We start from the raw sequence: 25,958 nt of genomic DNA, 5'->3' as shown, positions 1-25,958 counted from the left end.
CTGAAGCTGAAGCTCCAATACTTTGGCCACCTACCTGATGCTAAGAAATGACTCATTGGAAAAGACCCTGATGCTGGGAAAGATTGAAGGCAGGAGGAGAAGGGGACGACAGAGGATGAGATGGTTGGATGGCATCACCGACTCAATGGACATGAGTTTGAGTAAACTCTGGGAGTTTACTCAGACTCAGGGAAGCCTGGCACGCTGCAGTCCATGGGGTTGCAAAGAGCTGGACATGACTGAGTGACTGAGCTGAATAATATAGTTTATCATGTGGGAAACAGACATTATACTCCTAAGTTCTGAACCTTGAATTTCTCAATGCACCATAAACTAAAACTGTGATTCACGCTGACTTTAATGGGAAATGGGCATTTTTGTTCTGTAAAAATGTGCATGGATTTGGAAACAGACAATGGGTATAGGTCTTAGCCCTACACTTATTGCCTAGAAAGTCTTGAATGAACTACTTAAATTCAGAAACAATTCACTTAACCCCTTAAACTGAAAGAAATTTTAATTGAAGTATAATCAATTTACAATACTATGTTAGTTTCAAGTGTACAGAGTGATTCAGTTATACATCTATACATCTTTATATATTCTTTTTCAGATTCTTTTCCCTTATTTACATTATTATAAGGTATTGAGTAGAGTTCCCTGTACTATATAGTAGGTCTTTGTTGATTACCTATTTTATATATAGTAGCATGTATATGTTAATCCCCAAATTCTATTTTACCTCCCCTCCCCCACTGTCCCTTTTGGTAACTGTAAGTTCATTTTGTATGTCTGTGAATCTATTTGTTTTATAAATAAGTTCATTTGTATCTTTTTTTAGATTCCACATATTAAGTGATACAATATTTATCTTTCTCTGATTCACTATACTCAATATGATAAGCCCCAGGTCCATCCATGTTGCTGCAAATTTCATTATTTTTATGGCTGAGTAATATTGCATTTATAATATTCATATATGTGTGTGTGTGTGTGTGTGTATACATATATAAGACTTCCAGAGCTGGAACTATGAAGTATTCAAGACATCTGACTTGTTCTTTGCAGTCTAGACTGTCACCAAGGCAGGTCTTTTAAAGACAGTATTTAAACAGGGGATTAATCAAGATTTGACACTCAGTTTCTTAAATACTTCTGGGGGAGCATAGAAGTTACTGACCTTATAAAAGTTCTGTGGTAGAAAATTGTTTCATATTTCAGCTCTTGGTTTGGAGGTTTAAAAAGGTTCAGTGTTTCTTTGGTTGAACATTGAAATAATTTCTTCTTATCTGCTTGTGAATCTTCTTAGAGTTTTGGTCAGGTGGCTGCTGTGCCTGGTCTGTGTCAAACAGAAGACTACAGGAAGTCAGTATGATCTCCTCACCCAGCGACTAACATACGACTCAGCTTTCCAGTAAAAGTGGAACCAGCCTGGCCCCCAAAACCTGACCCTGAAACATTTTCAGCAACTGTGAGAGCCCAATATTGCCACATGAATCTGTACAAGCATTCTTTGGGAAATTTATGCTAATTCTTTCTAGAATAAATATTAAATCATCCATGCCTATAATGGGCTCCCCTGATAGCTCCGTTGGTAAAAAAAAAAAAAAAAAAAAAATCCATCTGCAATGCAGGAGAACCCAGTTCGATTCCTGGGTCGGGAAGATCCATTGGAGAAGGGATAGGCTACCCACACTAGTATTCCTGGGCTTCCCTTGTGGCTCAGCTTAGTAAAGAATCTGCCCGCAATGCATGAGACCTCGGTTCGATCCCTGGCTTGGGAAGATCCCCTGGAGAAGGGAAAGGCCCCCCACTCCAGTATTTTGGCCTGGAGAATTCCATGCACTATATAAGTCCGTGGGGTAGCAAAGAGTCAGACACGACTGAGTGACTTTCACTTTTGCCTATAATATCTGGAGTTTTGAATTCTACATTTAGAATGGGGTTGCAGTATCAAGTTGTAAGTTTGAGACCCTGATATGATGGCAGTTTGCTTCTTTCTGTGGCCTTGTTTAATCCTTTATTACTTTTTCTACATCACAGGGTGTTCATTTACACACTCGGTTAATAAAAAGTTTCTTGAACAGTGAACCTGAGTCACAAGGCACAAACTAACGGTCACCACTTCCCATCACAAGAGGAGATTCTTGACCCTTCTAAATTATCTCCAACATGAATGCAGGAGGCTAATAAGAACAGTCTTGATGATCTTAAGTGATGCACTCTCTGCTTTTCTCTTTTTATTAGATTGTTTTACTCTGTCAAGTCCTTACAAGCCACATTTGTATCTGTGTCATTAACCCTTTAATTTGATTCAACTTCACATGACCAGGAACATTCACTCAGTGTTTCAATTTACAGTTTTGCAAGACTGCTTTTTCCTACACACCCATGTGTGCTTAGTCACTCAGTCGTGTCCGACTCTTTGCGACACCAGGGACTATAGCCCGCCAGGCTCTTCTGTCCATGGAGATTCTCCAGGCCAGAAAACTGGAGTGGGTTGCCATGCCCTCCTCCAGGAGGTCTTTGCAATCCAGGGATTGAACCCAGGTCTCCTGCAGCGCAGGCGGATTCTTTACTGTCTAGCCACCAGGCAAGCCTATAACCATAACTAATCATTCTTTCCTATCAATCTGTACTAATAATACATCGTAGCTCATGGGATGTAGTAAGGATTACACAAGTTTCTACCTGTTTATTCTTTGTCTCCAAAGTCTACATAAAAAGAAAGGTTTTTATTTTCTGATGTACCCTTTAAAATTATTTTCCTCTTTCTCTGAAGCTTTAACTCTGTGTCCATTACCATCTTTGTTTCATACAATAGCCGTTCTCACAGATACTTGAAATTTTTTCAGAAGATAAAATCAGAGTTTCCTGGAAGTTATAAAGGTGAAAGATTGTATAAGCAGGCATTTCTGGTCATGAATAAGTTATTGCTTCCTTGAAAATTCCAACTATCTTTGTGTATACATTTAGAATTGCAGTTATCGAGTTGGACAGAGATACCAGAGTCACTGGTGAAGGTAGCCAAAGGTTGCATTTAGTCTTGCCAAGATTTCTGTCACTGGCTCTTAAATTTGAGCACTTCTCTCATTGGGGAGAGAAGCTACTTTAGTTTCTTAAATAATCATTTTCATCAAACAAACATATCATACCATGAATTTCACTATTTTAATAAGCACCAGGGAAACCCAATAGGCTCATTAGTATGCACCATTTTTCCTCTTCTTTTTCCACAAGTTTAGAGAAAAGAAACCATTCACCATTTTACTTTTATCAATCAAAATAATTGGACTGAAAATCAAATGAAACTTTTTGAGCCAATCAGTTATAATAATTGCTGTATGATTCATGTTGAGTGGGCTGTTGAAAAATAAGCTCTCTGGTTGATGGGCGGTATATTATGCTGGCTATTTCTAAAGGCTGCTGCTCTGAAAACAAATCTATTGCTGAAAGAAGTACACTGAAATGGGGAACAAATTGTGCATTAGAAGGCACTAGACTTATGAATGTCAGTCTGTAATGGAAAACGTATAATTCAGAAACATTCTTATTGGGAAGATAGACAAAACTTGAAGTCATAGGAAGGAAGGGCAGAGATGGAAAGAATCATTTACAAAGGGCTTCTGAATGTGATGTTCAACAACACTGAGGCTTTTCAAAAATCAATTTTACTGCTGGAGACGATGTGGAGGAAAGGGAAGACTCCTACACTGTTGGGTGGATTTAAATTGGTGCAGTCACTATGGAAAACAGTATAGAGGTTCCTCAAAAAACTAAAAATAGAGCTACCATATGATCTAGCAATCCCACTTCTAGGCATATATCTAGAGAAAAACATGGTTCAAAAAGATACATGCACCCCTATGTTCACTGCAGCACTATTTAAAATAGCCAAGACATGGAAACAACCTGAACGTCCATCAACAGAGGAATGGATAAAGAAGATGTGGTTCATCTATACAATGGAATATTACTCAGCCATAAAAAATAATGAAATAATGCCATTTGCAGCAAATGGATGGACCTAGAGATTATCATACTAAGTGAAGGAAGCCAGACAAAGACAAATATCATTTGATATCACTTAGATGTGGAATCTAAAATATGACACAAATTACATATCTAGGAAAGAGAAAAAGACTCACAGACAAAGAGAACAGACTTGGAGTTACCAAGGGGGAATGGGAGTAGGAAGAGGGAATAATTGGGAGTTTGGGATTAGCAGATGTAAACTATTATACATAAGGATGGATAAACAAGAAGGTCCTACTGTATAGCATAGGGAACTATATTCAATATCCTATAATAAACCATAATGGAAAAGAAAAAAAATTAAAAGTATATCCACTAATTCTTTGGAACTTCTCCTCTTCAAAACAGGGAGACTAATTCCACTCCCTTTGAGTGTAGGTTAAACTTAATGACTCACTTCTCAATCACAGAATATGGCAAAAGTGACCTTGTGTGACTTCTGAGACTAGATTCTATCAGCACGGTGGTTTCCTCCTTCCTTTCTTTCTCATGGCTTAGCTGCCAAGTTATTAGGATGCTCAAGCAATCCTATGGAGAATCTGGTGGTGAGAAATTAAGGCCTCCTGCCAATCACTGCTGAGTACACCATTTTGGAAGGGGATCTACTAGCCCCAGTTGAGCCTTCAGATGATGCAACCCCATGAGAGACCCTGAGACAGAACCACCTGGCTTCCTGACCCCTAAAAACTGTGAGCTAAGATACGTTTATTATTTTGAGCCAGAACATTTCTGGGTAATTTGTTACAAGGAGGTACCTAACTAAGGTAGGGCCTCAGTGGGTCATGATGTGGGTCCAGTTCAGGATCTGGGAGTTTTCTCCTCTCATCCTCCTATCTAACAGCAATATAAGGCCTCATATAGGAAAAGGCACTGAAGAGACCTCCCTGAACTCCTGCTATTGGCGGATGTAACATTTGACTCTTTACTCCCCTGCTGAGTCAAAAGGGTTTTTGCTGAAATGGTTTTCCATATGGGGGAGGAGCACCACTTGGCCTGTGTGTATTCTAGTGACAGAAACTCCTTTAGGAAGTTCATAAACCCAGAATCCCCAACTCAATAAAGGATTGCATTTAATCCTGCAACGATCCTATGATGTAGGTACTAGTTGCCTGACCTCAACGTCATGGGAACTGAAATGTTATGTTTTAGGGATGTACACAAATTTGGGGAAATAGTAAAAGTCTTGTGGGTTTTTCTCATAAATATCTGATGACTTCTGCATTGTAGAAGAGACAAAGCCAGCCATTAAGAGAGGGACAGATAGAAAGCACTGAGCACAGGGAGAAAGGTGCTCTCCTGGCTCTGGAAAGAGACCCTCTTAAGGATTGCTTCCTGAAAGGCTGTTTGAAGGCCTAACCAACTCGACATGGTCCTCAACCCCCAATTCCCTTGATACCTTGGAAACCCTGCCAGCTCGTGCCTGAACAATGGGCCTCCACAGGGCTACTTTCCTTTGAACTTCTGCCTCCTTTGAAGGAAGCAGCTGAAGGTTTTGCAGGGCATAAGGGGCTGATCCCTATATTCTCAAAGACACTGTGAGCTAGGAAATAGAATGGTTCTGTTTGGAGCCTTATGTTGTGTCAGGAATTTGTCAACCACCATCTGGGGAAATTACATGACAGGGTTGAACCTGATATGGGATGTAAGAGACACCCCAGACATGCTGTTCTACAGCAAAGGACATCCACTGCTCTGGCCAGGCTTCGAAAAGGAAAGCATCAGTGATCTGAAGCCAAAGAGATCCTTGTCTCTCCCTTAGTCTTGGTTCTACTACTAACAAGCTGTGTCCCTTCACTCTAAATGTTGCTCTCTTTATCTGCAAATGCAGATAAAATGTTTTCTCAGATCTTTTCTGGCTCCGACACTTATGACTTCATGATTCCTCCAGACAGTTGTAAAAGCTTCCAATCTTTGAAGTGAATGGATCTACAATGTTTTCTTTGGGTATTTTCACAAGTATTCTCCTTGGTAAACTACAGCTTTTCTCGATTAGCGTTGGGTTTGTGAAGACAAACTATTCAGCTGTGAAAGATGGAATATACTTGGTTTTCCTTTGGTCTTCCTGGAAACATCCAGAAAAAATGATGGAAGGCTGTTTATGAATAATTCCCGTTTGGTTAATGTTGTATAACATCTTAGAGTCATTTTATTTTATCTTATTTTATCTATTTGTGTAATGGAAATGTTTCTTTTTTATGGAAGTATAGTTAATTTACAATGTTTGACAGTCATTTAAAAAATATAAAGAAGTCTTTATTTGAGGAAAACCTGATCATTAGGAGACTTGGCTATGTGCTCATGTGCATCAAGTAGTTAAGATTTTCCATTTGTTGGAGAGGAGGAGGATTTTTTACATCTGTAAAACAACTCAGGAAATGTACATCAAATACTATTATCGAGACACTTCCAAGAGGAGCTAAAGCAGAGGATATGGAAGAAGGCCCCACGGGGTCCTGCTCAGTTACAATTCCCCCCTTTTCTCTGATACTCCTCAATCTTGAGAAAATAAGTTTTGAACAAGAAAAGGCATAAAGGTTCAAGTAAGGAAGTTACTCATAAACTTCACAGAGGCACCCACATTAATGGTTGGTAGTGTCGGAGTCTGACACAGATACTCCATTTTTACTTCCAAATACATTTCTCTTTTCAATAAGCAAAGGTGATGTCACCACTAGTGATTTTAAAGCTTTTCTAGATATGAGAAGATGCAAGAATTTGGGCTCATAAATCCTTCTGAAGATTATGTAACTATCTGAGGACCTGTTCTGCCAGCTTTTCCCAGAGCACAGAAGGCTTCATTCCTGACCTCCACCTTGAACTCCTTTCATGGGGTGTTGAAGGTCAGCAGCTGCAGTGGAGAGGCAGGGCTCCTGCTGTTGCTGTTTAGTCACTCAGCTGTGTCTCTTTGCGACCCCATAGACTGTAGCCCACCAGGCTCCTCTGTCCACAGGATTCTCCAGGCAAGAATACTAGAGTGAGTTGCCATTTCCTTCTCCAGGGGATCTTCCTGACCCAGGGATCAAATCTGCATCTCCTGTATTTGCAGGCAAATTCTTTACTGCTGAACTACCAGGGAAACCCAAAGACTAAAGAGAGTATGATTCAAAATTTCAAGAGATAAGTTTAAAAAGTCTGAGTTTTCCTCATAGTCAGAACATTCTCTGACCTAAATTATAGCAATGTTTTGAGTCCATCTCCTAAAACAAAGGAAATAAAAGTAAAAATAAACACATGGGACCTAATTAAACTAAAAAGTTTTGGCATAGCAAAGGCAACCATAGACCAAATGAAAAGACCATCTACTGAATGGGAGAAAATATTTGCAAGCGATTTATAAACAGCTCATACAACTTAACATTAAAAAACAAACAACTCGATTTTTTAAAAATGGGCAGAAGATCTGAATAGACATTTTTCCAAAATGGAAATGCAGATGGCCAACAGGCACATGAAAAGATGCTCAACATGGCTAATCACCAGGCAAACACAAATCAAAATCACAATGAGATTATCACCTTATACCTGTTAGAATGGCCATCAAAAAAAAAGAACTGGGGTCTCCTGCATTGCAGGCAGATTCTTTACCAACTGAGCTAAGAGAACACAAGTAACTAACGTTGGCAAGGATGTGGAGAAAAGGGAACCCTCATGCATCGTTAGTGGGAATGTAAATTGATGCAGCCACTAGGGCATTTCTCAAATAATTTCTCTTTGAAAACAGACTAAGCACTAACAGAGTATTGGAAAAGGGAATATTTTGTGACTCAGTTATTAATTTAATAAGGAGTCAATACAGGCTATAGGGGATATTTCACTTTTTAATTTCCTCTCTGGTGTATTTCCTCAAAGTGACCAAAGTAAATGACCATTTACAGTGAGCAAATATTGCTTTTCCCAAGAAATTCCTAATGTATGTGTTCATTTTAGTTTAACATAGTTGTACTAAAACTTACAGAAACAATGACCTAGGCTTCTGTGGTGTTTTCCTTCTAGAGAAGGAGATGGCAATCTACTCCAGTATCCTTGCCTGGGAAATCTCATGGACAGAGAAACCTGGTGGGCTATAGTCCATGGGGTCACAAAGAGTTGGATACAACTTAGCAACTAAACCACCACCACCAGAGAAAATGTACAATGCATGCATTAACATGGATGGGCCTAGAGATTATCATACCAAGTGAAGTAAGCCAGACAGAGAAAGACAAATACTATATGATATCCCTTATATGTGGACTCTTAAAAAAAAGAAAGAGACAAACAAATTTATTTGGGACTTCCCTTGTGGCTGAGAAGGTAAAGAGTTTATCTGCAATGCAAGGGACCCAGGTTTGATCCCTGAGTCAGGAAGATCCCCTGGAAAAGGGAATGGCTACCCAGTCCAGCATTCTTGCCTGGAAAATTACATGGACTGGTGGGCTACAATCCACGAGGTCACAAAGAGTTGGATACAACTCTTCTATTTATTTACAAAACAGAAAGAGACTCATAGACACAGAAAACAAAGCAAGCAGAGAACAAAGACCGAGTTCATCAAGCTTCCTCTTAAGAACCCAATTTCTCTCCCTCTCCGGTGGTGGTGAATTAGTTGCTAAATTGTGTCCGACTCTTTGTGACCCCATGGACCATAGCCCACCAGGCTTCTCTGTCCATGGGATTTCCTAGGCAAGAATACTGGAGTAGGTTACCATTTCCTGCTCCAGGGGATCTTCCTGACCCAGAGATCAAACCCGTGTCTCCTGCAATGCAGGCAGATTCTTTTACCATTGAGCCACCAGGGAAGCCCCTTCTCCCTCTCTACTCCCTTCTAATGTGAGAATGAAAAAGAATAAAAACCTGGTAGAAAGGGCCTGCACGTCTTCCTCCTACTCTTTCCAAAGAGGACACAAGACAGGGCTGAGCAGTGTTTCCATTCCTTCTGGAATTCCAAGGTGATGTTGGCCTGAACTTGCATGGAACATTGCGCTGCTCACTTGGGTGTAACCTGACACATGATGTCATTGTCAGCCGTCTGGATTCATCAGCTCCAGCTGCCAGACTCTCTGCTCTGTGTGGGGGTTCAAGCCTCCCCATCTGTTCCTGGGCCCCCCCACCCACTTTTCTCTGCTTGAGCCTCCAGCCATGCCAGATGGCTCTTTTTTGGTATCAGGGATCATTTTTCTCTGATCAATGTCTCAGCCCCAATCCGAGCCGAATATTTCAAACCACCTCCATCACTTTCATTGCTTTAGGCATTTTGAGAGATTGATTTCCATGACACATGAATACGTATGTGCATGTACATAGTGACTACAATGCACTTGCGTATAGAACTTCATTCTTTTTAACTTTCACACACCACACAACCCAGGCTCAGAAACAGTATTTCTTCAATACTCTTGAACTTGGGTTGGATTCTCTTAAAGTGGCTGTGGATAAGAAACAGGGTTTCTGACAAGTTGAGGATCATCTCCAAAACCCTTCTCTATTACACTGGAGTACTTAGAAACTACAAAAAGTCAAGTTTACCAGCCCCTAGGGTCTATTCTATATCCTGCTGATCTGGTCAAGCAACTTCATTTTTGGCTCTGGGAAATCTTGCCTGTAATTACAATACTCAAGTTCCAACAATGTGAGGATTTTCAGGAGTGGTTGAGAAAGACCGGCAGCTCACAGACTCTGCCTGGCAGCTGGAGCCCTGAGCCAAGGACTGTTCTCACCAGCAAACCATGGGTTAGGCTTCTGAATAATATCTTTCACCATACCTGCGATCACAGTCATCTTCATGGGTGAAAGGGCATAACTGATACAAATGTGTCACTTCCTTGAGGGAATATTTTAAAGCAACAGGAGTGTTCATTTACTATTTTAGGTCTGATCGTTAGCACAGTTTTTGCAATGATGATGAAAGCGGTTCTCTTTAAGACAATATCTAAAATAGTCTACTTGGCTTCCCTTGGCAATCTTTATGCTTCATATAGGTGAAAAAATATTACTTCTATCGCAGGGTTCTCAGCCAGGGGTGATCTTGCACCTTCCCCACCCACCCCGGGGGAGGTGCTACCAGTATCTAGTGAGTGGAGTCAGGAATGCTGGTCAGCATCCTATAGTGCCCAATCAGCCCGACCTGCACCAACAGCAAAGAACTGCCTGGCCCAAATGTCAACAGTGTTCAGACTGAGAAGCCCAGCTCTATCGGATTATGAATTATTTACACTATCTGATGAAGCCCTGCTCTTTACAAAGGAGCACCTAAAACTGTAGACTGAAGAGCCTGACAGGCTATAGTCCATGGGGATGCCAAGACTTGGACGCAACTGAGCGACTAAGCATGCAAGAGTATAGCATTTCAGGTGTGAGGCCATCCTTCTTACAAAATGTTCTGAGCCAGGTGAAGGTTCACCCTAGAAACCCAAAGCTGTACCTGTATCTTGGCTAACTTCTAGGCACCAACAAGATTTCTATTTAATTTTGGTAGGTCTCTGGAGCTTGAGGCCTTCCTCTTCCTCTTCAGAGCTTTTTCCAAGACTAAGGATTTTATTGGGCTTCCCAGGTGGCATTAGTGGTAAAGAATCTGCCTGCCAATGCAGGATATGCAGGAGACATGGGTTTGACCCCTGGGTTGGGAAGATCCCCTGGAGGAGGGCATGGCAACCCACTCCAGTATTCTTGCTTGGAGAATCCCATGGACAGAGGAGCCTGGTGGGCTACAGTCCATGGGGTTGCAGTCGGACACGACTGAGCACTTACTTAAAGATTTTATTAGCCTATGGCCCCTTGGTACAGTTTAATCATACTCCTTAAGAAACAAACAGAATTGTGTATAACAACAACAGAAACCTCGATTAAACAGTCAGGAGACCAGAGGGGGTGCTCTCATGCCCTTCAACGACAGTCAACTCCCAACAGGAAGAAGACCCTTCTTTCCTGGCAAGGGCTCAGCCAATGGAAAGCATGGACTCTGTTTACTATAGCTCTATCACCTCTACAAAAGTGTTCTTCTTTCCCTGACATGTGGAGGCTTACCTATGGCTTGCCAAGGTTGCAGACCCTGAACTGCAATTCTCTGCTGATAGCTAATAAACCCATCTTTCCTGAAGAAGTATCTGGCAGACTGATTATTTCAGGTCAGCAATGTGCAGAAAACAAATGGAAGATCTTATAAGACTGATTTCTTTGGTGTAAAAAAGTAATAGTGGTACCAGCTGGGTTTGGGAGGAACTCGTGACCCTGTGAAGGTTTTCACAGGTCAACTTGCCTTCTTTTTGTTCTACGTCATGAAACTTCTACAAAGCCAGTCTCACCCACGAAGTTCCATTTTCGTTCATCTGCAGAGCCAATTTTCAAGGGAGTGTTGTTTTTTTTTTTTATTGTCATAAGCTCTCATTCTCATTTAAAAAAAGTGATCAGTATATATTCTCTTAAAAATGAAAAGAACAATAACCTCAAAACTCACCTTTTGGGATCAGCGTTTCCAGATTACAGCATTATACAAGGATGACAGTTCAGTTTTAGTCTCTCCCAAATATCATGCTGCTCCTACTAGTGAAATATACAGGGCCAGGCCCTCTTTGGTGGACATGTGAAACTTTTCAAGCAAGTGTTCAAGAAAAGAACCACGTGATCTTTGTCTCTGGAAAGTTTCTAGTATAGCTTCTAGTTCTCAGAAAGAAAGACTGTTAAGGATGCTGTATTTTTAAGTGGGATGATGGTGTTTAGGTATGTTTTTAAAATTATTTTTAGAGTTAAATTCTTAACTATTTATGGATTAAAACAATATAATGTCTGGAAAGTGCTTCAAAATAGTTCAGGGGAAAAGGTATGGATGAAATGAAGTTGGCCATGAGGTGATAACTGTTTTAAACTGATGATGAATACATGAAGGTGTATGTATTCTAATCGAAATGCTCCAGTGAAGTGGGAGAAATTGATGACCAAGAGAGAGAAAATGGCCTAACAAAAAAGTACGTAAGACATGATGGACTGCAGTGAGGTATTACCCCACACTGGTCAGAATGGCCATCATCAAAAAAAGTCTACAACAATAAATGCTGGAGAGGATGTGGAGGAAAGGGAATCCCCATACACTGTTGGTGGGAAAGTAAATTGGGATAGCCACTATGGAGAAGAGTATGGATGTTCCTTTAAAAAACTAAAAATAGAGCTACTCTATGATCCAGCAATCCAACTACCAGGCACATACCCTGAGAAAACCATAATTCAAAAAGACATGCACCCCAATGTTCATAGAAGCACTATTTATAATAGCCAGGACAGGGAAGCAATCTAAATGTCCACTGACAGATGAATGGATAAAGATGATGTGGTATGTGTAACACACACATATATGATGGAAATTACTCAGCCATAAAAAAGAATGAAATAATGCCATTTGTAGCAATATGGATGGATCCAGAGATGATCATACTAAGTGAAGTCAGAAATAGAAAAGCAAATACATGATTACTTATATGTGAAATCTAAAAAAAGATACAAATGAACTTACTTACAAAACAGAAACAGATTCACAGACTTAGAAAATAAGCTTAAGGTGAAAAGATGTGGGAGGGATAAATTAGGAGGTTAGGATTAATAATACCCACTACTACATATCAAGAAATGGCAACCCACACCAGTATTCTTGCCTGGAGAATCCCATAGACAGAGGAGCCTGGTGGGCTACAGTCCATGGGGTCACAAAGAGTCGGACATGACTGAAGTGACTGAGCATGCACATATAAAGTAGATAATCAACAAGGACCTACTATATAGTACAGGGATCTCTACTCAATTCTCTTTGATAACTTGTATGCAAAAAGAATCTGAAAAAGGAAACATGTATGTATAGATGAATCACTTTGGTGTACACCTGAAACTAACACAACATTGTAAATCAACTCTACTCCAATATAAAATGAAAATTTTTGAAAAGACATGATGGGACAGAAGGTAGACTTCAGAGACTAGAATCTCTCAAGTAATTACTATAAATTCAGTCTGATCCTTGAGCGTATTGAAAACATCTCCCTCCACTCTGGCCATTTTGCCAGATGTGGAGACATTTAGAAGAGGAGGAAGTTGTTTCTAAGCCATATTAATTTATACTTTGGCTTGATTTTATCTTGATGCACTTAACATATTGGGAGCCACACTGGACATACTTTCTTCCTTTAAATGTCAAGGGTTTATTGAAATTGTGAATCAATTTTCTTTTTCTAAAATCTTGGCCTTGTGAGGCTGATATCTGGGCCAGTATGGTCAAAGATTTTACAACAGCATTTTGGTTGATGTCATATTCTTACTCTCCCTCAAAATAATGAGTGGCATGGGAACTGTAATGTTTCTTCCTCCATGAGGTAATGAGCGGGTGAAGCTTTCAAGCTCCTATCACTTTTTCCGAAAGATATCATTCATTCTGACTCCTAATTAATCAACATTATTATGTAGCAACCAAATAAATAGTCTCCTAAAGAAAGCATCCTCTCCTTGGCTGTTCCAGCAAACTCTGCTGACTCATTTGGTGTTGGATGTGAGTAAGTTTGTAGGCACATAATGCCTAAGAAACCACACTTTCTCTGAGCCATTCCCCTGCCTCCTTGTCCCTACCAAATAGGGGAAGCTAACAAGAAGCTTTGTTCTGGGTTTTCAGTATCCTTGCAAGAGAGGGGGTTTAGCATGTCTTTGGCGACCATTTCTAAAGAATATATTCTATAAGCTAAAGACTCCTTTGCTACATTTGCTTGTTTTTCAACTGAAATTCCTTTAAACGTGTATCATATAATCTTTTATGCTCAGGTTCTGGGCTCGCAAGAACTGTATTGTGGCCACCTTGGTTGCCCCTTCATCACTGGGTGTTTCTTTTAATTAATTTATTTTAATTGGAGGTTAATTACTTTACAATATTGTGGTGGTTTTAGCCATACTTCCACATGAATCAGCCATGGGTGCACACGTGTCCCCACATCCTGAACCTCCCTCCCATCTCCCCACCCCATCCCTCTGGGTTGTTCCGGAGCACCGGCTTTGAGTGCCCTGCTTCATGCATCGAACTTGCACTGGTCATCTATTTTACATATGGTAATATACATGTTTCAATGCTATTCTCTCAAATCATCCTACCCTTGCCTCCTCCCACATAGTCTGAAAGTCTGTTCTTGACATCTGTGTCTCTTCTGCTGTCTTACATATAGGGTTGTCATTACCATCTCTCTAAATTCCATATATATGCATTAATATACTGTATTGGTATTTCTCTTTCTGACTTATTTCACTCTGTACACTAGGCTCCAGTTTCATCCACCTCATTAGAACTGATTCAAATGTGTTCGTTTTTATAGCTGAGTAATATTCCATTGTGTATATGTACCACTGTACCACAACTTCCTTATCCATTTGTCTGTCGAAGGATATCTAGGTTGCTTCCATGTCCTAGCTATTGTAAACAGTGCTGCAGTGAACACTGGGGTGCACGTGTCTCTTTCAGTTCTGGTTTCCTGAGTGTGTGTGCCCAGCAGTGGGATTGCTGGGTCGTATGGCAGCTCTATTTCCAGCTTTTTAAGGAATCTCCACACTGTTCTCCATAGTGGCTGTACTAGTTTGCAGTCCCACCAACAGTGTAAGAGGGTTCCCTTTTCTTCACATCCTCTCCCAGTGGGTGTTTCTTTAAAAGAATTTATCTAGATGACAGATGAAGAAACTGAGGCCCAGAGAATCACCTCAAGGTGTGATATGGAGGCTACCCAGTTGGGTAAAAGCAAGGTTAAGAGTTAGGAGGGTGAAAGAGGAGAGTGAAAAAGCTGGCTTAAAACTCAATATTAAAAAAACTAAGATCATTGGATCTGGTCCCAAAACTTCATAGCAAATAGAAAGTCTCAGCATCCAACAACAATAGATACAACAGTGATAGCAACCATACTAATCACACTAAGATATTCCACAACTATACATTTACCCCAAGAATCCAAATAATATCAGTAAGATGGAACTCAGTTTGCAGGAGAACCCCTCTGATGAAATTTTGCTAATGTGAAACTGGAAAGCAAATGAATCCAACTGAATTCAATGGAAGTGATACCTTCTTTCCATTTTTTATTCTAGATAAGGTGGTTTTAACTGATTTGAGGCCATGTATTAGAATCTGGCTTCATTTGTGCTTATATTTTCATACTCGATGACTTAATGTACTCAGATCTGCCCCAGGTTGGTGGGGGCCTGCATGTGTGTACAAGTGGTTGCTTATTGAAATCATGCTTAGTAGAGTAGATCAAAGTCAGTCTTTAGCTTATGGCCAGTGGCATTTCCCTGTTTCCTTGGCGGGAAATTCCAGCCTTCAGAAGACATGCCTTTCAAGAGTTCAGTGGTGTGCATGAGACAAGTGCTCGGGCCTGGTGCACTGGGAAAACCCAGAGGAATCGGGTGGAGAGGGAGGTGGGAGGGGGGATCAGGATGGGGAATACATGTAACTCTATGGCTGATTCATATCAATGTATGACAAAACCCACTGAAATGTTGTGAAGTAATTAGCCTCCAACTAATAAAAATAATAATAATAAAAAGAAAGTAATATATATAAAAAAAAGAGTTCAGTGGTGGAGAATTGCTTATAGTTCCTGGGGACAGAGTTAGGAAAGCAATCAACTCCACTCATTTGGCAGAGGACACAAGGAATAAGCAGAAAGGGCTCAGAGGAGAGGGGAGCCTGAGATCCAGTTTGAAATCTATTTTTATCTGAGTGAATCACTTCAATTCTCTGCACCTCAGTTTCTTCATCTGTAAAATGAGGGTTTGGAATGCTAAGCCTTTTTTTTTTTTTTTAAACAATTTTAAAGGTTATACTCCATTTATAGTTATTACAAAATATTGGCTCTGTTACCCATGTCATACAGTACATCCCTGAGCCTAACTCACCCCAATAGTTTGTACCTCCCACCCTATATTACTGTCTCCCCCACGTAATGGTAACCAATAGTTTGTTCTCTATATCTGTGAGCCTGCTTCTTTTTTGGTATTAGAATGTTTACTCTTTATTACTCTAGCTTTTTTCATTCTGATAGTCTATTTACTAACGACTAGGTACTAGGTACAGTTCCTACAGGAAATGCAAAATTTTCTAAAACCTAACACCAATCTTCAGAATGCTTCAAATCTCATTGGGAAAAAAAATTTCAACTATTAACAAAAAATGTCATGTGGTGGTGACAGGCAGATTACAAATGCTCAGACTTGGAGGGAACTTCATTTTGGTTGCTGTTTGGTAGAAAATGTGTGCAGAGAAACATTAATGAGGTGGTTGGATGACATCACCGACTCAATGGACATGGGTTTGGATGGATTCCGGGAGTTGGTGATGGACAGGGAAGCCTGGCATGTTGCAGTTCATGGGGTTGCAAAGAGTCGGACACGACTGAGCCATTGAACTGAACTGAACTGTCTCAAGTGTTGGTTCTAAATGAAACTGATTTATTCCCAGTACTGGGGTTGGAAGACAAACACAAGAGTAAGGAATTCTACAATCTAAAACCTCCCCAAAGGGATACTACTATATATGGCTAGCAATGCAATGCAATATGGTCCAAAGCCCAAGGGGGCTTATAAACTGTGAGGGATACTGGTTAACTTGAGCTACATAAATGAGAGAAAGCTTCCCAAAGAGGTAACAATTGAGACAGGTATGGACTTTTGGAAGGAAGCCATGTCAATCAAAATCAACATGGTAACAGTTGCATGTTTCCCATACACAGTTGTGTGAAGTTCTAAATCTATATCTATAGTTTAAAAAACTAAATCTATAGTTTAAAAAAATGATTCTGATGTTCAGCCAGATTTAAGAGCCGATGCATTATTAGTCATATTTCCATGGAAGCACTGTGTTCAAATTAGGAACTTTTAGTTCAAAAGAGAGCTGTAGAACTTGAATAGAGTCCAGAGAAGAGAAAGCAAAACCACTAAAAGTTCAGTGGTGGAATTCAAGAAAAAATGGTAAATGAAATAGAGAAGGCTGAGGGGGAAATAAGATTTCAAATATGCAAATCGCTATCCTATGAGTAGTAGCTGACTCTTGTTCTCTGGGTACATCCAGAATGAGAAAAATGAAGTGAGCAAAAATGGGAGCAGTTAGGACTTAAAACAGATGTGCAGGCAAAGTCCCGACAAGACTGGTAAGTAGATATTCTTAAGGTATAATTTGCATTGATCTGACAGGACATAGACAAGGCAAAATATTATTGCTTCATATATATTCAGATTACTCAGGGCTAACTTCCTATCTATATCTACCAAGGAACTACAAACAATGATTGTTGTTGTTTAGTCGCTCAGTCGTGTCTGACTCTTTGCAACCCCAAGGACTGCAGCACGCCAGGCTTCTCTGCCCTTCACCATCTCCCGGAACTTGCTCAAACTCAAAAACAAGGATACATTTGCAAAATGTCGATTCACATATGCCTGGTGATTGTAGACATTTCTCATGTGCTTAGAGGATGGACATGATCTCTCTCATAAGAAAAGATCATTTTTGTTCCTATAAATGCTGGAGAACAGAACAAATTGCAGTGAGTTTTTAAAAGTTCTTAGGTTCTCCAGCAGCTGGCCATGATGGAGGTCTACTGTCATTGGTTCATTAAGTGGAGACAGCTTGGAATCAGATCACAGAATGGTGGATCTGGAAGGGAGCTAGTCTAGTGCTTCTCCAAGTGTGGTTGAGAAACAATCAGTGTGGGGATGTCCTGAGTTTTCTTCTGAAAAAAAGAAAGGGGACTTCTCTGGTGGTCTAGTGGTTAAGACTTCACCTCCCAAGCAGGGGGTGTGGGTTCAATCCCTGGTCAGGAAGCTGAGATCCCACATGCCTCAATATTGTAACAAATTCAATAAAGACTTTAAAAATGATTCACATTAAAACAAAAAAAAAAAACTGAAAAAATAATAAAAAGAAGGAATTTTGTGGTCTTATAAATTTATATAATCCTGAGTTAAAAAGTTAAACAGATTCACTTATTGCAAGGATTCCCAGAGGCTTCATTCTTCCAGAAGGGCATAGGGACAAGCAGATGCATTCTTGTATCTCATCAGATCATTTTTCTATGAAATACACTCTGAGACAAAGGGAATGATCTGGAGCAGCTCCTTCATTTATCTTTAAACAATAGCATCTCAAATTTAGAGAGGTAAAGAGAGATACCTAACATCATACACAGACAATAAAACTTTGAAGCATAGAAACAAGTCTTCCAACTCTATGGAGAGTGCCCTTTTCAGGTCCCCACTCTGTGAAAGCTATACCCCCATTTTAGGCAAACAGTCACCACATCCAACGTACATCTGGGCCAACCCAGTGTGTACAGTTGGGACAACCCAGTGTGTACAGTTGGAATACACCCAGTGGAGCAATACTGAGGACCCCAAAGTCAAAGGGATCAGCTGCTAAGCTCGAAATGCCATGAGGACATGATGTGATAGTGACCAATGAAAAAGTTGTGGTTGGAACTAATCTTGCACAGGAGAGAAAAATCTGCCACTCCAAAATGCATCTCTTTGACATGAGGAATCATTTAAGCTGATTGTTTTTAAGAAACAGACAACTCAGGAAGTTTTCTTTTACCCACCCCCCTCCCCGCTTTGGCTCAGATGGTAAAGAATCTGCCTGCAGTGCAGGAGACCTGAGTTTAATTCCTGGGTTGGGAAGATCCCCTGGAGAAGGAAACAGCAACCCACTCCAGTATTGTTTTGCCTGGAGAATTCCATGGACAGAGAAGTCTGGCATGCTGCAGTCCATGGGGCTGCAAACAGTCAGACACAACTCAGCAACTAACACTTTTAGATATTTAAAGAATTTACATAAAGGACCAGAATATGGGGTGAGGTGTAGTGGGGGCAACTGGGCAGGCCAGGAGACCAGAGTCCACTCAGTATCCCATTGTCTCTGCAGGACCCAGCAAACATTTGTTTACCAAATGAGTGCTTTTCCATCTCCATGTCAATTGCTTTCCTCCCTACTGAAGTCCCAAAGGACTACCCCCAACCTTCTCTTTTGTTTTCAACTAAAGATGGTATTTAAGGTGAGGGTTTTGGCCATTTTGCTGAATGACTTAGTTTTCCTTGGTCTCTCCCATGTTTACATGTCATTAAACTTTTGTTTGATTTTCTCCTGTTAATCTGCCTCATGTCAATTTAATTCTAGATCAGCTGGAAGAACTAGAAGGGTAGAACATTTCTTCCTCCATGACATTTATAACCATTATTTTTGTGAAACTGAAAGTGTTTCTTGCTCAGTTGTGCCTGACTATTTGCAACCCCATGGATTGTAGCCCGCTGGGCTCCTCTTTCCATGGAATTCTCCAGGCAAGAATACTGGAGTGGGTTGCCATTTACTTCTCCAGGGGTTCCTCCCCACCCAGGGATCGAACCTGTGTCTCCTGCATTACAGGCAGAATTTTTTTTTTTTTTTTTTTTTTTTTTACCACCTGAGCCACCAGGGACTCATATCAGTGTATTAACATGACCTGTATTATACTGCAACACAAAGTTCTGTGCAAAGGTCTCAAATTTTTATAGAGACTTTCTGAAAGTGACAGTTGCTCAGTCATATCTGGCTCTTTGAGACCCCATTCTACATGAATGCTGTTCTAGGATTTGGACATGTGGTTTACATGTATATACATATCTACCTTAAGCATGGGCTAGAGGGTAGCAGAAGAGAATGCTTTGCAGATGGGTGTTAGGAGTGAAGTAAATTGCTTGATGATGCCACCAATTAGGTGGTCTCTAGATATATACATATATATCTATGCCACTTACTCCCAGGAATAGAAAGCATTAATCCATGTATCTGAGTAGCAGTCACAGATCACTAATTAAGCATAAATTCCCTATTATAATCTGCATTTTGGGCCACTTTGTACAAAATGGAGTGAATTTACTTTTGAACAAAACATCCAGAGTAGTAAATAGAAGTGAAACCAAATAATTGCTATCTTTTAAAAATAAATATTTAAGAGCTTTTTAGAGTCTTTGTTTTGGATGGAGCTTTTCAAAGCCTGCTATATTGGTGCCTGTTGGTAGAAGCTGACTCCTGCTGTCCGCTTCTTGGGTGCAGATGCAGCATATTCTTTGGGTGTATTTTAGTCGTTTTTTATGCTGAGATGAATAGGCTATTTGAAGTGAAGGGAGGACTGGTAGTTCCTGTTGGAATAAAAGGATCATAAATCCGTTCATGCCAAACTGTGAACACAGTTAGACAATGCACTGAAGGCAATTTTTATTTGGTAATTACTGTCTTTGTTCAGAAGCTTTGCCAAAGCTGATTGAAAAGCTCCCAGAACAAAACAGTGAAAGGATAAAGCTCCCTCATTAGCCTAAACTGCATTTGAATTATTCCTGTCTTTTGTGACACTCCAGTTTTTCTTTTTAAACAAAGGGTTAATAGGCTCTTTAGCTTGTATATTCAAAATCAAGGGGGATGGAAGAGGATAGTTATCTCCTATCTTCCTAATCTTGACTAAAGGGTTGGAATGAGACCAACAGATTTTCCCTTTGAGAGCTTTGCCTTTATGGCTGCCTCCTCAAAGAGCAAGAGTCAGCAAGTGAGTCAAATGGCTAGAGACTCTCCTGAGATAGGAGGAATGAATGAGCACGCTGAAACATCCTCCCACTAAAAGTGAGTACACAGAATGCCCATATCAGCAAATACTCCCCTTGGAAGCACTGTGAATCTCTATTACCATAGTATCAACATACAGGTATTTGGCTCTTTAAGGCATTCCCTTAGTGCTTCAGGATGTCAAAGATGAGAGAGGGAGGGAGGGAGAGGGAAACTAGGAATGACTAGTATGATCACACTCAAGACTTACACTCAAGTTTGTAGGTAAAATAAAGTCTTCTCTATCTTGTTGAAAGATCCATTATTCAATTCAAAGAACATTTATGGACAGAGGGAGGAGACAAGATGGCAGAATAGAAGGACTTGAGCTCACCTGTTCTCATGAAAACACCAAAATCACAACTAACTGCTGAACAACCATTGACAAAAAAGACTGGAACCTACCAAAAAAGATACTGTATATCCAGAGACAAAGAAGTCACAATGAGATGGTAGGAGGGGCACTTTCCAGATATAATCAAATCTCATAACTGCCTGGTGACCAACCCATGAACTGGAAAAATAACTATATCACAGAGGTTCTCCCACAGGAGTCAGAGTTCTGAGCCCCATGTCAGGCTCCCCAGTCTGGGGATCTGGCATCAAGAGGAGGAGCCCCCAGAGCACTTGGTTTTGAAGGCCAGCAGGACTTGAGTGCAGAAGCTGTGCAGGCCGGGAGAAACAGACTCCACTCTTGGAGGCCATGCACAAGTTTTCATGTGTACTAGGACCCAGGGCAAAGCAGTGACACCATAGGAGACTAAGCCAGAACTACCTGCGGGTCTTGCAAGGTCTCCAGGAGAGGTGTGGGTTGGCTGTGGCTGGCTGTGGAGGCAAGGACACTGGTGGTAGAGGCTCCAAGGAAAACACATTGGCATAAGCTCTCCCAGAGGTTGCCATTTTGGCATTGAGAACTGGCCCCACCCAACAGCCTGCAGGCTCCAGTGCTGGGACGCTTCAGGCCAAGCAATTAACAGGGTGGGAACAGCCTCACCCATCAGCAGACAGTCTGCCTACAATCATACTGAGCTCACAGTCACCTTGAAAACACACTCCTTAACATGGCCCTGCCCAACAGAGGAACAAGACCCAGACATAGACTGGCTGAATGGATACAAAACAAAACCCATATAAATGCTGTCTACAAGAGACCCATTTCAGATCTAGGGACACACACAGACACATACAGATCTAGGGACACATACAGATCTAGGGGATGAAAAAAGGTATGAAGGGGAAACATGGAGAGTAGTGATAAATTAGGAGTTTGGGATTAACATATACAACTGCTATGTATAAAATAGATAATCAACAAGGACCTACTGTACAGCACAGGGAACTCTACTCAATATTCTGTAGTAATATATATGGGAAAATAATCTGAAAAAGAATGGATGTATGTACATGCACAACTGATTCACTTTGCTATACACCTGAAACTAACTCAACATCATAAATCAACTATACTCCAATGTAAATAAAAGTTAAAAAATGGAAACAAAACAAAACAAAAAAAAAACCCCAACAACAACAAAGAACACTTAGGAAATACATTGTATGTTCCCAAAGTTACTTTCTGATGGTCTAACGTTGTTAATAATCTAATCGGCCTACATGGTGTTTATTATGTGGTTCTGGTTGGCCAGGAAATATTGGAAGATGAAGATACTATGTGAAAAGACAGTCATTTCAACCACTAGTAATTGATACTTACTTCATGGTAGTCATTGGAGGTAAAACATGAGTAAGTCACAGCCTCTCCAATGAGGAGATTGATAATTAAACATTATCAGTGTGCTTGTGTCAAAACATTTATTATTCAAATACAGATTGTTCAGGGAACCAAAAGTCGACATAATACTTTAAAAATACAATAAGGAAAATCTGTCCCCAACCAAGCATCCCTCTTTGATACTAAGGCATATCGCTGCTATTGGGTCAGTGTCTTTGGTAATGTCAACCAAAACAATGCGGAGGTCTGCCAACAAGAGTTTATTTGGGGTCTTAAGAAGTGCAGTTTGGGAGAAACAGATTTGGATAAAGTCAAAAGAGGGTTCTGGGTAAGAGCAAGAATCAGGAGCTTATAAAGGTGAAAGTCACAAAGATGTATTCTAACACAAGAAAAGAAATATTTGCCCTTAAGGGTAGGCTGCAACAAGCTGTTTTAGGGTAAGTATCCAACAAGTATCTTGAGTTTCTGGAACACTGTCCAGATGTTGTGGATGACCCTGTTAAGACAATGAATGGTCAAAAGGTCAGATTCCATCAGGGCTGAAATGTACATAAATCATACTTCCTCAGTGGCCTCCTGGCTCCATTTTAGAGAGCTCTCTTAGCAACACTGACTCCCATTTTTATTTGCCTTTCACACTAGTCAGTATTTGAAGATTAAGATCTTAAATCAAAAGCAATTAAATTTGGCTCATGTTAACTGGTGCCTACTTTATGCCAGTCATTGGTGGTACAAGTCACATCCTTTCCATTAAAGAGTTCCTAACCTAGCGAAGGAGCCTAGTGTGTCATTACATGTGGGTATTGTAAAATATGACAAAATAATACAAGCAGTTTTTAACTGAAATCACATAGCTTGTTAATAGGAAGGAGTTTGCAAAGTTGATGATGCAGGAGAATGGCTCAAATTGTTGGCTAAGCCAAAATAAGAATGCTGGAGTTAACACTGGAATAAGAAAATGAACAAGGATGCTATGGAATACTGTCCAGGATGAGAGTTATTCAGAATGGCTGTCTTGTGTCCATTTCTCACTCCAAAGCAGCAATTTCACCCTGCTCTCCAAGTGAAGGTTAACAGAACACAGCACCCCAAAATATACCTCTTTGGCATAAAGATTATTTTGAGCTATTTTGGAGAAAAACCAGACACAATAAAACTCTAAAAAGAGGAGAATTTAATCTTTTGTAAGGGAAATTTACATTTACAAAGGAAATCTTCATTTGTGAGGGTGTCTCCCTTTCTGTGGCTTCCTTGGTGGCTCAGTGGTAAAGAATGGGTCTGCCAATGCAGAAGATGTGGGTTTGAGCCTTGGCTAAAAAAGATCCCTTGCAGAAGGAAATGGCAACCTGCTCCAGTATTTTTGCCTGGAGAATCCCATGGACAGAGGAGCCTGGCGGGCTACAGTCCATGGAGTTGCAAAGAGTCAGACACGACTGAGCATGCATGCACGCACACACCCCCTCTCAGTATCAGGAAGAGAAACAGTTACCAATGGAGAGAGTAGCCTTATACTGTTTACCATGCTTTTCCTGGTCACCTCCCACAACTGGTTCCCCAGCCCTTCAACATCTTTCTTTTGTCTTTAGCTGAAGACAGTTATTTCAGGTGGTGGCTTGGACTATGTTTACTCAGTTTTCCTAGGTCTCTCCCATGTATATAGGAGGTATGCATGTTATGAGACTTTGTTTTTCTCTTATTAACCTGTCTTTTATGATGGGGAGGGGGTCTCAGCCAAGAACCTAGAAGGGTAGAGGGAAAATTATTTGTCCTCCCTTACAATGTCAGAATATGGGGTCTGGAAAAAAAAAAAGATTTGAATATCAAGAGTTTTAGAGAGGTCTTTGGGGGAAATTGATGAAATATTTTTGTAAAGTCCTTCTTTGTGACTGTGCCTAAAAGTCAACTGTGAAGAGAGGGCCAAACAAAGCCATCATACAATTATGGTCAAAGAAAAATCAACACTTGTCACTGTTGTTGATTTTAAGAATATATGGCAATTACATTGAATTTTTAACATAAAATTGTTTTGCACAATGCATAAAATTATTTTATTTTTTTAAACAAATTTTTTTTCAGAAAGAAATTCTAAAAAAAAAAAAGAAATTCTAGTTTTATCTTTTTTTCAATACTTACTATGACATTTTAGTACTTACTATGACATTTGATTCCTATTTTAGATTTGTTTTAAATGATGTTTTTGAGATATAAACTATCTGTGGATAATTAAGGCTTCCAATATTTATGAAACAATGTGATAAACATGTATAAAGAGATAAGCACAGACAAAAATAGAAGAAGAGTTGGAACTGAAGGATTCTACTTTTGAAATAAACCCTTAGGCATGCATGTTCCCTGTGGATACTTTACTGCAATACTCTTTTGAGTTAGATGCTGTCAGGGTTCAACCTGTAGGAAAGTGACAATGATGATAATACTGGAGATTTGCCTCCTGACTCTGACATGTGATTTGACCCTTTGTTCTAAAAGACTGACAGTCCCACCATTCACATTATCCTAGATCACCTCCATATTTGCCAGATCATTCAGGGTCTTGAGGAATGCAGGTTCCTAAGCCACTTCTCTCTCATTGCGAGAACTGACAAACCAGGGAAAGAGTGGAGTGTTTGCTGGTAATTTTAGAAAGCCTTCTCCAGGGACAAGCATTTGTATTCATTCCAATTCCTTTCCTCTACGTTTTAAAAGTCTTGATTCTGAATGATGGAAATCTAAGAGCTAAAAGAGGCTGACTTTGGCAGTAACACTGGATTGGACAATCATTTAAAGTGCTGGTGTTTCATTCCTCACAGTGAAGTGGAGATGGATGGATAAAACAGTCTTGGACTCCAGTGACTAGAAGCAGAGCAGATGCTCCTTTATACGTGTCATATCAGAGTTACTTGGAGCTCAGAGTTGGGAAAACTGACCTGGTAATGTTACATTGCTCTTCTGCAAGCTTTTACCTCTGCCATCTTACTTCTTTTTTTCCTTTTCTGTTGGTGACTCTCTAGATGTTCTATCCCAACTGCTATTAGGCTGTGGAAAATGGATGGAACTAAGCCCACGTGCCACAACTACTGAGCTCATGTGCCACAATTACGGAGCCCAGGTGCCTAGAGCCCGTGCGCCACAACAAGAGAAGCCACCACAATGAGAAGCCTGCACACGGCAACGAGAGAGTAGCCCCCACTCGCTGCAACTAGAGAAAGCCTGTGCACAGCAACGAAGACCCAGTGAAGCCGAAAATAAATTAATTACCTTAAAAAATAAAAGACACATTCATCCTACAACCCTAATATTTCTGGCTTCCATTGAGACCAATCAGTACAGAGTCACATTGCAAAAAAACCAAACCGACATTTTAAAAAGTATGGAAACCACATGTAACTTCACAGAAGTCTCTTAGACTAAGGGCAGGATGATTGAGAGCACACAGCCAAATTTCTACAGCTCACCGGAGACATCCACCTCTGCAGTGTCACTCGGCACCGGGTGACAGCTCCAGCCCCAACCCCCTAGAAACTCTTGAAACTCTTACCTGAAGGTCCCTGGCTTGTCTCCACCTCACAGCCTTTTCCTTTCAGG

Source organism: Muntiacus reevesi, chromosome X (assembly GCF_963930625.1).
Source record: "Muntiacus reevesi chromosome X, mMunRee1.1, whole genome shotgun sequence".
NCBI lineage: Eukaryota > Metazoa > Chordata > Mammalia > Artiodactyla > Cervidae > Muntiacus > Muntiacus reevesi.
Note: the sequence above shows the minus strand (reverse complement) of the source record.